Source organism: Theropithecus gelada, chromosome 9 (genome assembly GCF_003255815.1).
Source record: "Theropithecus gelada isolate Dixy chromosome 9, Tgel_1.0, whole genome shotgun sequence".
Lineage (NCBI taxonomy): Eukaryota > Metazoa > Chordata > Mammalia > Primates > Cercopithecidae > Theropithecus > Theropithecus gelada.
The window spans coordinates 67,238,265-67,250,722 of record NC_037677.1 but is presented as its reverse complement, the minus strand read 5'-3'; the positions used below and the strand labels follow the sequence as shown (position 1 = coordinate 67,250,722).

At 36.2% G+C, this 12,458-nt stretch overlaps 1 protein-coding gene across 1 annotated transcript in view; it reads right to left on the bottom strand.

Annotated features, from left to right (window-relative positions):
- Positions 1 to 12,458, bottom strand: part of CTNNA3 (catenin alpha 3) — a 1,732,244-nt gene that overhangs the window by 926,296 nt on the left and 793,490 nt on the right. The window lies entirely within an intron of this gene.

The window sequence follows — 12,458 nt, the reverse complement described above, 5'->3', positions numbered from 1 at the left end:
TAGTATTGCCTTGGCTATTTGGACTTTTTTTTTTGTTCCATATGAATTTTAAAATAGTTTTTTGTAATTCTGTGAAGAATTTTGGTAGTTTGATAGGAATAGCATTAAATCTGTAAATTGCTTTGGGAAGTATGACCATTTTAACAATATTTATTCTTCCTGTTCATAACCATGGGATGTTTTTCCTTTTGCTTGTGTCATCTTTGATTTCTTTAAGAAGTGTTTTTTTAATTCTTGTAGAGATCTTTCGCCTCTGTGGTTAGCTGTATTCCTAGGTATTTTTTTTTGGTGGCTATTAATTCAAAATTTCATTCTTGATTTGGCTCTCAGTTTGGCTCTTGTTGGTGTATAGTAATGTTAGTGATTTTTGTATGTTTATTTTATATCCTGAAACTGCTGAAGTTGTTTATCAGATTAAGAAGCTTCTGGGAAGACACTGTGGGATTTTCTAGATATAGAATCATATTGTCTGCAAACAGGAATAGTTGGACTTCCTCTCTTCCTATTTGGATGCCTTTAATTTCTTGCTCTTGCCTGACTGGTCTGGCTAGAACTTTCCGTACTATATTGAGTATGAGTGGTGACAGAGGGCATCCTTGTCTTGTTACAGTTTTCAAGGGAAATGCATCTGGATTTTGCCCATTCAGTATGAAGTTGGATGTGGGTTTTTCATGGATGGCTCTTATTATTTTGAAGTATGTTCCTCCAATGTGTAGTTTATTGAGGATTTTTAACATGAAAAGATGTTAAATTGTATCAAAAGCCTTTTCTGCATCTGCTGAAATGATTTTGTGGTATTTATGTTTATCCCTGTTTATGTAATGAATCACATTTATTGATTTGCATATATTGAACCGAACTTGCATCCCAGGGATAATGCCTACTTGATCATGGTCGAATAACTTTTTGATTTGTCGTTAGATTTGGTTTGCTAGTATTTTGTCGAGGATTTTTGCATCTATGTTCATCAAGGATATTGGCTTTAAGTTTTTTTGTTGTTGTGTCTCTGCCAGGTTTTGGTACCAGGATGAGGCTGGTCTCATAGAATGAATTAGAGAGAATTCTCCCCTCCTCAATATTTTGGAACAGTTTTAGTAGAAATAGTACCAGCTTTTTACCATATACATTGGGTACAATTCAGCTGTGAATTCATCTGGTCCTGGGCTTTTTCTGGTTGGTAGGCTTTTTGTTACTGATTCAATTTTGGAGGTCATTATTGATCTGTACAGGGATTCAGTTTCTCCCTGGTTCAGTCTTAGGAGTTTGTATGTTTCCAAAAATTTATTCATTTCTTCTAGGTTTTCTAGCTTGTGTGCATAGAGGTATTTGTAGTTTTTTGTGCTTCTGTGGGGTCAGTGGTAATGTCCCTTTGTCAGTTCTGCTTGTGTTTAGTTGGATATCCTCTCTTTTCTCTTTATTAGTATAGCTAGTGGTCTACGTTATCTATTCTTTCAAATAACAAACTCCTGGATTTGTTGATCTTTTATATGGTTTTTCATATCTCAGTTTCCTTCAGTTCAGCTCTGATTTTGGTTATTTCTTATGTTCTGCTTTGAGTTCAACCAATCTGAAAAACTGCATTCCAGATTGTATTTTATCTAGACCTCATACATAGAGATCTTTTAAAAAGTTATTTCATGTTTCAATAGTCCTACCATAATATTTTGTGGGGTGATTGATCAATCATTGTTATGGTGTTAAATTTACTAATAATTTTACAGAAAAATACTTTTAAATTCAAATGTATAATAGGGAATGTTGAAGTATGCTGAGGAATATGGAGACTGAGGAGTGTGTATTAAGAAAATCCCAAAGGACCCATAGCCTCTTAGAATTTGAAGGCACTTTAGAGATTATCTAAAAGAATTGACATCTTACAATTTGAATGGACTTTAGAAATAATCTGGCAGAATTTCTTACCAAAAGCAAGAAATGCCTTTTCTCCTAATAGTGAAGGAGAAAAATTACTTGCTTCTTGATAAAACATAAAAAAACCTACAAAAATATCAAAGATTGTCTCCAACATGGAGGCCTGGATTTTGGAACTTCTTTATTAAATCTTAATATATTTACAGCACTTGTAAGGACCAATCTCATTCAAAAATATAACAAACATAGGGCAAATTTTACAGTCAGCAGAAGTAAGGGGGGTATTAAAATGCTACCAGCAGTCTCCCTAATGACTCTTGTTTTGACAGGTGTCTACTCAGGTGCTTGTGTTTTCTAAGTAATGTTTCTCGTTCCTGTGTATAAAGCGGCCCTCACCTTTTTATGAGTATATGCCATTGCAGTATTTACTATACATAAGACAATCACAACCATTAAACTGTCTGTAATCCTTTCCCGTTGTGGTTATATAAATTATTTTGTTTACCCTGAGAGTACATGAAATTTTTATAGGCACAATCTAGGATTGCATCTATCCAGCTTTCCTCTCCAGTAAATCTTCTGTAAATATTCAAACTCATATATGCCTCAATGTAACCACATTGTAAACCCTATCTGCTGCTTTCACAGAAACCATTCAAGCTGGATAAATGGCCCACCTCATAGCCCAGGGAAGAACTCAATGATCAGATTCTAATTATCTTGCTTGGTTCACCTAATAGCCTTCTCCCCTCTCATAGGGGAGGCCAGGGATACCCTGTAAATGTGGTCTCATGGAATTCACTGCAGTCATGTCTTCTTAAACATTCACATACAAGTGATTCCTTTAAAGTTATTCATACAATAAAATGTTGTCCTAGACACTGTTTTAGGATACTATGATGAATATTGAGGGTGCTATGATGAATAAAGGCAGTCACTGCCCTAAAAGAACTTGCACTAAAAACAACAATAAATAAATATGAATTACAGTAGATCCTTGAATAACATTGTTCCCGGTCAACATTGTCTTGTAACAACATTGATAAGGAACTTCCCACTGGCGCCACTGTCTGTGTGGAGTTTGCACGTTCTACCCATGTCTGCATGTGTTTTCTCTGTGTACACCAGTTTCCTCCCACATCCCAAAGCTGTGCACATTCGGTTCACTGATATATTAAAACTGTCCCCATTTGAGTGAGCATGGGTGTGTGTGAGTGAGCCCTGCATGTAATGGAATGGGGTCCTGTCCTGGGCTGCTTGTGCCTTAGCTGCTGAGTGACAATCCAGCCATCTCAGACCTCAAACTAGAATAAGCAGGTTGAAAAATGAGTAAATGAATAGATGGATACATATCGTAAAAATTAATGAATTATGTGATAATCATACAACTCTACAATAATAAATGATGTGGCACAAAAGTGCTTACTGAGCCCATCATATTTGTTTTTTTTTTTTTTTGAACTGTGTGGTGGTAGAAGGTGCTTCTTACAATTTTCACTTTTCAGACATTTATTCCTTGATTTAACCCACCACCACTATGACCACCATCACTCACTGAGTAACCAAAATTTTGGTAAATAATTATCTTACTTGTTTCTTTAATATTTTTTAAATGTATGTATAGCTCACATTTATTTCAATGTTTAATATTAGAAGTGTTGTGGGTATTTCTTTAGAAGTTTGGTTGGCCGGGCGCGGTGGCTCAAGCCTGTAATCCCAGCACTTTGGGAGGCCGAGGCGGGTGGATCACGAGGTCAGGAGATCGAGACTATCCTGGCTAACATGGTGAAACCCCGTCTCTACTAAAAATACAAAAAAAAAAAAAAAAAGAAGAAGTTTGGTGATGTTGGCCAGGCACCATGGGTCACACCTGTAATCCCACCACTTTGGGAGGCTGAGGCAGGCGGATGACTTGAGGTCAGGAGTTCAAGACCAGCTGGACTGTTATGGTAAAAACCCATCTCTATTAAAAACACAAAAATTAGCCAGGTGTGGTGGGGCACGTGCTGTAGTCCCAGCTACTCAGGAGGCTGAGGCAGGAGAATCACTTGAAGCCAGGAGGTGGAGGTTGCAGTGAGCCGAGACCACGCCACGGCACTCCAACCTAGGCAACAGAGTGATATTAAATCTTAATATATTGACAGCACTTGTAAGGACAAGCCTCATTCAAAAATACAACAAACATAGGGCAAATTTTACAGTCAGCAGAAGTAATGGGGGTATTAAAATGCTACCAGCACTCTCCCTAATGGCTCTTGTTTTGACAGGTGTCTACTCAGGTGCTTGAGACTCCATCTCAAAAAGAAAAAAAAAAACAAAAAAAAGTTTGGTGATGTTTTGTGACCAGAAATATGCTTAAAATCCTAACTCCTGTTTATATCAATTAGCTTGTGATAAAACTGGTTTTCATTATATGTATGCTGCCTAAAGTTACAGTTTCTAAGAACCTATCATTGATATTAAGTGAAGATTTACTGTATGTCAGATAAAAATATGAGTTATGAATAAAAATAACACATATTAATGGATACAGAGAGTGATTAAGGCAGGGGATACTACTCTAGAATGATGGTTAAGAAAGGCTTGTTTGCGGAGGGGATATGGAACAGAGACTTGAAGGTAGTAAGAAGATAAGCCAGGTCATTATCAAAGAGAAGACCATTCTAGAGAGAGAAAAAAGCAAACAAAGTTTGAAGACCAAAGTGTGCTAGGAAAAAATGAGAAGCAAGAAAGACAGAATTACTCGAGCAGAAAAGGAGTGAAGGAGAGTATTAAAAGATAAAATTAGAAAGGTTTGGAGCTGACATGATTAATTTTACATGTTAATGTGACTGGGCCAATGGTGCCCAGTTGTTTGATCAAACATCATTCTGAGCATTTCTGTGAAGGTGTTACTGGCCGAGATTAATATTTAAATTGGTAGATTGTGTAAAGCTGATTGACCTCCCTAAGGTGGGTGGGCCATATCCAATCAGTTGAAGGCTTAAATAACAAAAGTCTGCTCCTTCCCAAAGTAAGGGAGACTTTTGCCTGCTGACTACCTTTGAACTGAGACAGCAGCTTTCTCCTGCCTTTGAACTCAAACTGAAACATCAGCTCTGCTTGAGCTGCAAGCCAGCCATCCTTGAGACTGCAATGACGCATCCATTTTTCTTGTTTTTAAATCTTTGGACTCAGACTGGAAGGACGTCATTGACTCTCTTGGGACTCCATCTTGCTGACTCACCTGCAGCTCTTGTAAATTAGTCTCCATAATCACATGAGGCAATTCTTTACACACACACACACACACACACACACACATATATAAAATAGGATGAATGTAGGTATTCATCCTATTAGTTCTGTTTCTCTGAAGAACGCTGACTAATACAGAAGCTTAAGAGTAGTACGTTCTACTTACTATTTAAAAGATCATCCTCTATATGGCATGGTCAGACTGTAGTGGGATGGGACAGGGATAACATCAGGGAGAGTAGCTAAGAAGCTTTTGCAATAATCCAGGCAAAAGACAAAATTGTGGTCTTTACTAGGGAGGTAGTGGTGCATGTAGTGAAAAGTAGGGAAAGTGCATATACCTTTGAAGATTGAGCCAACAGGATTTGCTGATGAGCAGCTGGTGAAGATGAACTAAGTTGAAAACGATCTCACAGGCCTTTTGTCCTTGGGCCAAAACTGGAGGAATAGAGTTTTCAGTTTCTGAGATGGGAAAGGCTTGAACTGATTTGCAGGGCAAATTTGAAGTTCAGCTTTAGAGGATTTTATTTTGAGAAATGTACTGGACAAGCAAGTGGGGAGGTTGAATAAGCAGTCAGGCATGTTAGAAGTTGAGAGTGAAAGTTAGCAACAAGGTGTCTAATTGTGTTGTAATCAGTATATAGACAGCATTTAAAGCTAGGGTCCTAGAGGAGACCTCCTAGTGATCTGATGTGGACATAGAAGATTTCTTCAGAAATGGGAGTCATCTCACATGGTTGGTAAGAAATATTTCATAATTCACAGAGCACTTAATAAAATATAGTTTGTCACAGAATTCAGTCACATGTAGAAATGGCATTGAGGTAATTAACAGCTTTTCTATTTATTTGTGTCAATTTCTACCAAAATACTACCAAATCATAAGCTGTTTTACTTATTTCATGAGTCATGAAATAAGTTTCATATTAAGGTTATTCAAGTATGTGATTAATGTGCCTACTACGATTTTCTATGCCATTATTGTTTTTAGATTATATAGATCTAATAGGCAGATAGCTCATATGCTATGGTTGGAATGTATTTACCAAAGATCATGTGTTGGAAACCCAGTGCAACCCTGTTGGGAGGTGGGACCTAATAAAATGCGATTAGGTCAGGAGAACTCTAACCTCATGAAAGGATTAATGTTGTTATCACAGGAGTTGGTTAGTTACCATGGGATTTAATTAGTTATCATGAGAGTGGGTTTGTTAACAATGTAAATTTTGCCCCCACTTACTCACCTTCTCTTGTACTCTCCTCTCCTTCCACCTTCCCATGCAATGACACAGTAAGAAGGCCCTTATGAGAGGACAGCACCCTGATATTAATTTTCCCATCCTATCAGAAGTATCAGAAGTAAATTTCTTTTCTGTATAAATTACCTGGTCTGTGGGATTCTGTTATCGCAAACAAATATTCTGTTATAGCAAACCAAAATGAGCTAGTACATCATATTTACATGCACTAAAGAAATTATTCTGATAATTATACTTTGTACGCTAACCTTAACTTGAAATTTGACTCTAGTTAGTCATCCCTATTTTCTACATTGATCTGAAATAATTTATTTTCGTTTCATTATCTATAAAAAAAAAGTTTCCATTTTACAACATTGCAAACACTGCAATAGGAGTTATCATATTCAAATTCTGTTATAGAGTGCTCATTAACATAGATGTAGTTTTTAGATATTTTATGTAGTCTTAGATAAATTAAATAGCTTCCTAATGTACATAGAAAACCTAAAATACATATGTATTCTTTTCATGCCCATGAAAATGCAATATAAAATGTCTGTTATAAAAATGATTGTTATATTAAAATACGGAATTGTATACATTTAGATATTTTATAGTATAATGAAATTGTTTTGCTTTTTCTCTTCAGCAGTTAGAGTGGCATATTTTAGAGAGAAACCATAAAACATTGGGAAAAGGATTGAGGGTCCCAATTATGTAACTGTTGGTATGACACCAAAAAAAAATCATTTAACCTCTTAAGACATCATTTTTCCATATTTATAAAATACTGATATTGAAGTAGATTGTTAATGTTCTTTATGAGTCTAACATTTATGAATGTTATCATTTAACAGGCATGGGGTGTGTGTGTGTGTGTGTGTGTGTGTGTGTTTAAATGCAGTTCCAAAAGGAAGTATTTTACTCCAAGCAAATTTTCATTGATCATATTTTATGCAAGCTACATAGTAGAAATATGGTCAGAGTAGGTATTTCTATCGTCATGTTAAAAAGACATAAATATACAGGTGTCAGCATTTTGTCAGTAAATAATCAGAGACTCAGTCTTGAACAGTAATTTCTAGTATGTGTGCTTTTATCACAACCACAATGTTTCATTAATGTGTTTTTTGTTGCTGAATATTCTCGATTCCTTGAAATAAATTTTAATTAGTCACTTTATGCCTATACTTTTCATATTTTCATAATTATACTTAAGTATGTTTTGACACAATTTATGTAATCAAATAATTGCCATATGCAATTATATTGTGTAAAATATGTCAACGTAATGGAAAAAATTCACAGAAGATGTATTCACACAAGATATTTCCTTTTTCATTTTCAGCTATCCACATTATTTAGTATTGATTTTAACAATATTTATTTTTAGCTCAAATCACTAGATATCAAAGAGAAAATTATATTCTTAAGAGAAAAATTTGACAGTGATTCTGCATAGAGATGGTATATTATTAAAATATACCATAAGTTGAACATTTGAATAAAAGTTATATATAATATGCATTTTTTCAGGTGGTTTTAGGAAACATAAAATTTATTTTTTGCTTTTACCCTTAATATTATTGATTTGTAATGTGTTAATTTCACTTACAGCTTTATACATTCTTATCTGTACTCTTAATTGCCTATACCTAAATATGGAATCACCGAAATGCAGAAAAATCAAAGAAATTAAAATGGATATAAAGGTTATCTAGGTCATATCCATCTAACACAACACCTTGAGAAAATGATGTCCTGGGAATTTGAGTGACTTCACATAGTCACAAAGCTAGTTAAGTTACTTCACATAGTCACAAACCTAGTTAACAGCGGGACACAGCCTAACCTCAGGACTCCTGCCTGTCAGTCCAGGGCCTTGTCCTTCTATACCAAGAGGCTACTCAGTTCAGCACTTATAAGACTGTGTTTTCAATGATCTGCTTTTGTTTTTTATCTTCTTGCCTTGATTGTGAGATCTTTGAATAAAGAGATTAGGTCTTCACCTTTGCATCCCCCCGCCAGAGGTTAGAACAGTGCCTACACATCATCATAATTGCTCAACATCTAGCTTTTGGGAGGCTTTTATTTTGTGCAACTTTTGACCATTTTACAAAAATAAGTAATTGTCTCCTCAGCTATTGTGTGGATACACAATGAATGTTGATCTAATGGCAACTAGTTTAACACCCTATTGCAAAATTGAGACTAAATAATTGAAACACGTATTTTATTTGACTCTACAAAATATAAAATGTGTTATGCACATATCTACCAAGAACTCACACTGAATGGTCATGGGTATTGGGTAGGAGCCACAAGGTATTATAAATTTTCTGGCACTCCCATGGCAGAACTGTTTAAATGATGAACTTTCATTTAGCAAAATTATCCTAACTCAAACACTAGTGAAAAGGAAGAAAAAAGAAAGAAAAAGAATAGCTGATAGATGGAAAACTAACATGAGTGATATGGTTTGACTGTGTCCCCTCCCATACTCATCTTAAATTGTACCTCCCATAATTCTCACATATTGTGGGAGGAACCTGATGGGAGTTCATTGAATGATGGGGGTGGTTTCCGCCATACTGTTGTCATGGCAGTGAATAAGTCTCATGAGATCTGACGGTTTTTTAAGGGGTTTCTCCTCTCGCTTGGCTCTCATTTTCTTTCTTGTCTGCTGCCATGTAAGATGTGCCTTTCACCTTCTGCCATGATTGTGAAGCCTCCCTATCCACGTGGAACAGTGAGTCCATTAAACTTCTTTTTCTTTATAAATTACCCAGTCTCAGGTACGTCTTCATCAGCAGTGTGAAAACAGAATAATACAATAACCACATACATTTTTATTATCTTCAGCATGTAAGTTTTCTCTTTGAAGTAAATCTAAAACTACATGTATATTAGCATTTTGTTATTGAGTAAATGCTTCTCTGGGTTTCTGTCCTGGAGGTTCTACAGGGTAGACATGCTTTTATTTTGTTTCTATTGAATAATTCACAGAAAGTTATTAATTGACTAACACCAAACCAATGACAAGGTTGAAGTCCTTAATTGCATATTGTCCTCACATTTGCAAATGGGAAAGAAGGTACTACCCAGGACATTCCAGGGGGGAGATAGAAAGAAGGATAAACTAAGGCTCTATTAGCTCTCACATTCTGTGTTATTTTTATGGAGTGGAACTTTGGCTTCAGAGGATGAGAGTACAGAGAGGAAGAACACAAAGCACCTTGACTTCTCTCCTCTATTTTCTGAGGTAGATTGCTCTTCTAGCCAAGACTGAAATAAATAGCTCACATGTCTAAGTTCAAGCCTCACCATGTCATCATTGGGAATTAAAAGCAAGTATCAATGAAGAATATAAATACAATACTCCGAACATGCAATATGAGTCTACTATATCTCTTAAAATCAATATTTTTCAATGTACAAATATGCATTTACATTTAAAAAGAATAGTTCCAATTCTCATTCTCTTCACATATCTGCCACACAAAAACTTTATACTGTTAGAGATTAAGCCAAGTCACTACCAAAAAAAAAAAAAAATTCTTTTAGTAGGAAGAATTGCATAATGCCAAATATTTTTCTGCTTTAAATTGGAATGTTTTTAATATTAGAATGTACATTCATTAAGAAGTGGGTCTACTAGACACACTGAAGGTATTTGAGTATTTATGATAATAATAATGACGGCTATATAAAACCATAATTAGTCGGGCACTTTGGCTTATGCCTGTAATCCCAGCACTATGGGAGGCTGAGGCAGGTGGATCACCTGAGGTCAAGAGTTCAAGACCACCCTGACCAACATGGTGAAACTCCATCTCTACTAAAAATACAAAACTTAGCCAGGCATAGGGATGTGGTGGCTAATGCCTGTAATCCCAGTTACTTGGGAGGCTGAAGAGGAGAATCACTGAAACCTGGGAGGTGGAGGTTGCAGTGAGCCGAGATCGTGTCATTGCATTCCAGCCTGGGCAACAAAAGCAAAGCTCTGTCTAAAAAAAAAAAAAAAAAAAAAAAAAAGCCACAACAACAACAACAAAAAAACCCTGTAATTAATAGACAAACTCTGGCAGAGCAGAGCTGCACTGTCCTAGGCTCTGTGTGTTAATACAAAGAGTCAAACAAGGCCAGGTGCGGTGGCTCACGCCTGTAATCCCAGCACTTTGGGAGGTGAAGGCAGGTGGATCACTTGAAGTTGAGTTTGAGACCAGCATGGCCAACATGGTGAAACCCCATCTCTACCAAAAATACAAAAATTAGCCGGGCATGGGGGTGGGCGCCTGTAATCCCAGTTACTCAGGAGGCTGAAACAGGAGAATCACCTGAACCCAGAAGGTAGAGGTTGCAGTGAGCCAATATCAAACCATTGCACTCTAGCCTGGGCAATAGAACGAGACTCCGTCTCAAAAAAAAAAAAAAAAAAAAAAAAAAGAATCAGACAAAGCTCCTACCTTTAAAAAACTTACTGTGAGCATAGGGAAGAAAAAATGGTACACAAAATGCACTTGACACTATGAGGCATTAGTGCTAAAAGCTAAATAAAAATTAGAGATGATGAGCTCATAGGAGTTTTTAAATGCTAGAAGAAACAGAAAAACTTTTCGGGAGAAAATGAAATACCATGGGCCTTAAATAAGGGACAAAATGTAAATTCACAGGTTGCAAAATCAAATGCCTTTCAAAGTCAGCTGAATATTGCTGGGTAGGAAGGTACCTGCAGTGTTACCAAATTTTTCAAGAGAATCTAGAATTCTAGTTTGATATGTAACAAATACTGACTTTTTAAATAGTGTTAGTTAACTCAAACAATTAAGTGCTGTATAAGCCAATAAAAACACTATATAATTATGGTCTGCCTGATTTATATTTTTTGTCATGTCCTCAAATATTAGAACAGGGATGAGATGGCAAGAGAAACTACATGAGCTACATGGCTGTGATGAGACCAGATGTAGTTAATTTAAAAGAACAATCAGTGCTGGGTGTGGTGGTCACGCCTATAACCCAGCACTTAGGGAGGCCAAGGCTCCTGTTGTTTAAGACCAGCCTGAACAACATGGTGAAACCCCACCTGTACTAAAAATACAAAACTTAGCTCAGTGTGGTGGTGCACGCCTGTAATCCCAGCTACTCGGGAGGCTGAGACGTGAGAATCACTTGAACCCGGGAGGCGGAGGTTGCAGTGAACCAAGATCACGCCACTGCACTGCAGCCTGGGTAATAGAGTGAGACTCTGTCTCAAAAAATTAAATTAAATTAATAAATAAAACAAAAGAACAATCAGAAGGCTGGTGAAGGAGTTAAGTAGTAGAGGAGACAAACTGGGGTCAGGTTGGAGATTATCTGGGGCATGAATAAAAACATTTATATTGATTCTGGAGGCAGATTGGCAACCAAGGACATACAGAGGTGTGATAGTTTTAAAGTGTATCATCTTGAATAAAGTCAAACTTCTCTTTGTGTTGGCATTTGTCCTGTTTGCCAAGCGTAATAGCTGAGTGTAACCCAAGGCATTTTAGAAATGTTAGAAGTGTCAGGAACCAGATACCACACATAGACCTCAAAGCAATATTGCTATATTAGTCTTTTTTAAAACTTACCTGTAATCATAAAATAGTGATTTAAAAATCAAGACTGTACTAATATTTCACAACACTATATTCACTTCTAACATACTACTGTCTGGTTAACATTTGATAATTCCAATTAAAAGGGTTTAAAATTTTTATAGGATTTATCATGGCAGTATCCCAAGGAAATATCGTACCACCCAGCTTGGCCAAGCAACTAGGCCGTGTTTCAGCTGAGAATTTTGTTTTAAACTTCATTATATGAACATTTGGTGTCTCCTATAAACTGACAATCCAGTTTGTTAGAGATACATTATGCAAATTAGGAAATTAGCAACAATTTCTGATGCTAGTCATTACTATCTTATTCTCCACTTCAGATTTGCAAAAACGCAATGATGCAGTAAACTATACCAACGGATGCTATTAATGGACAATATTTTATTGTAATGTTAAATTTACTGCAAAACTTGGGAATTTACAATAGCATACATTATCCTACACAATCTAATATAATTCAATTTCC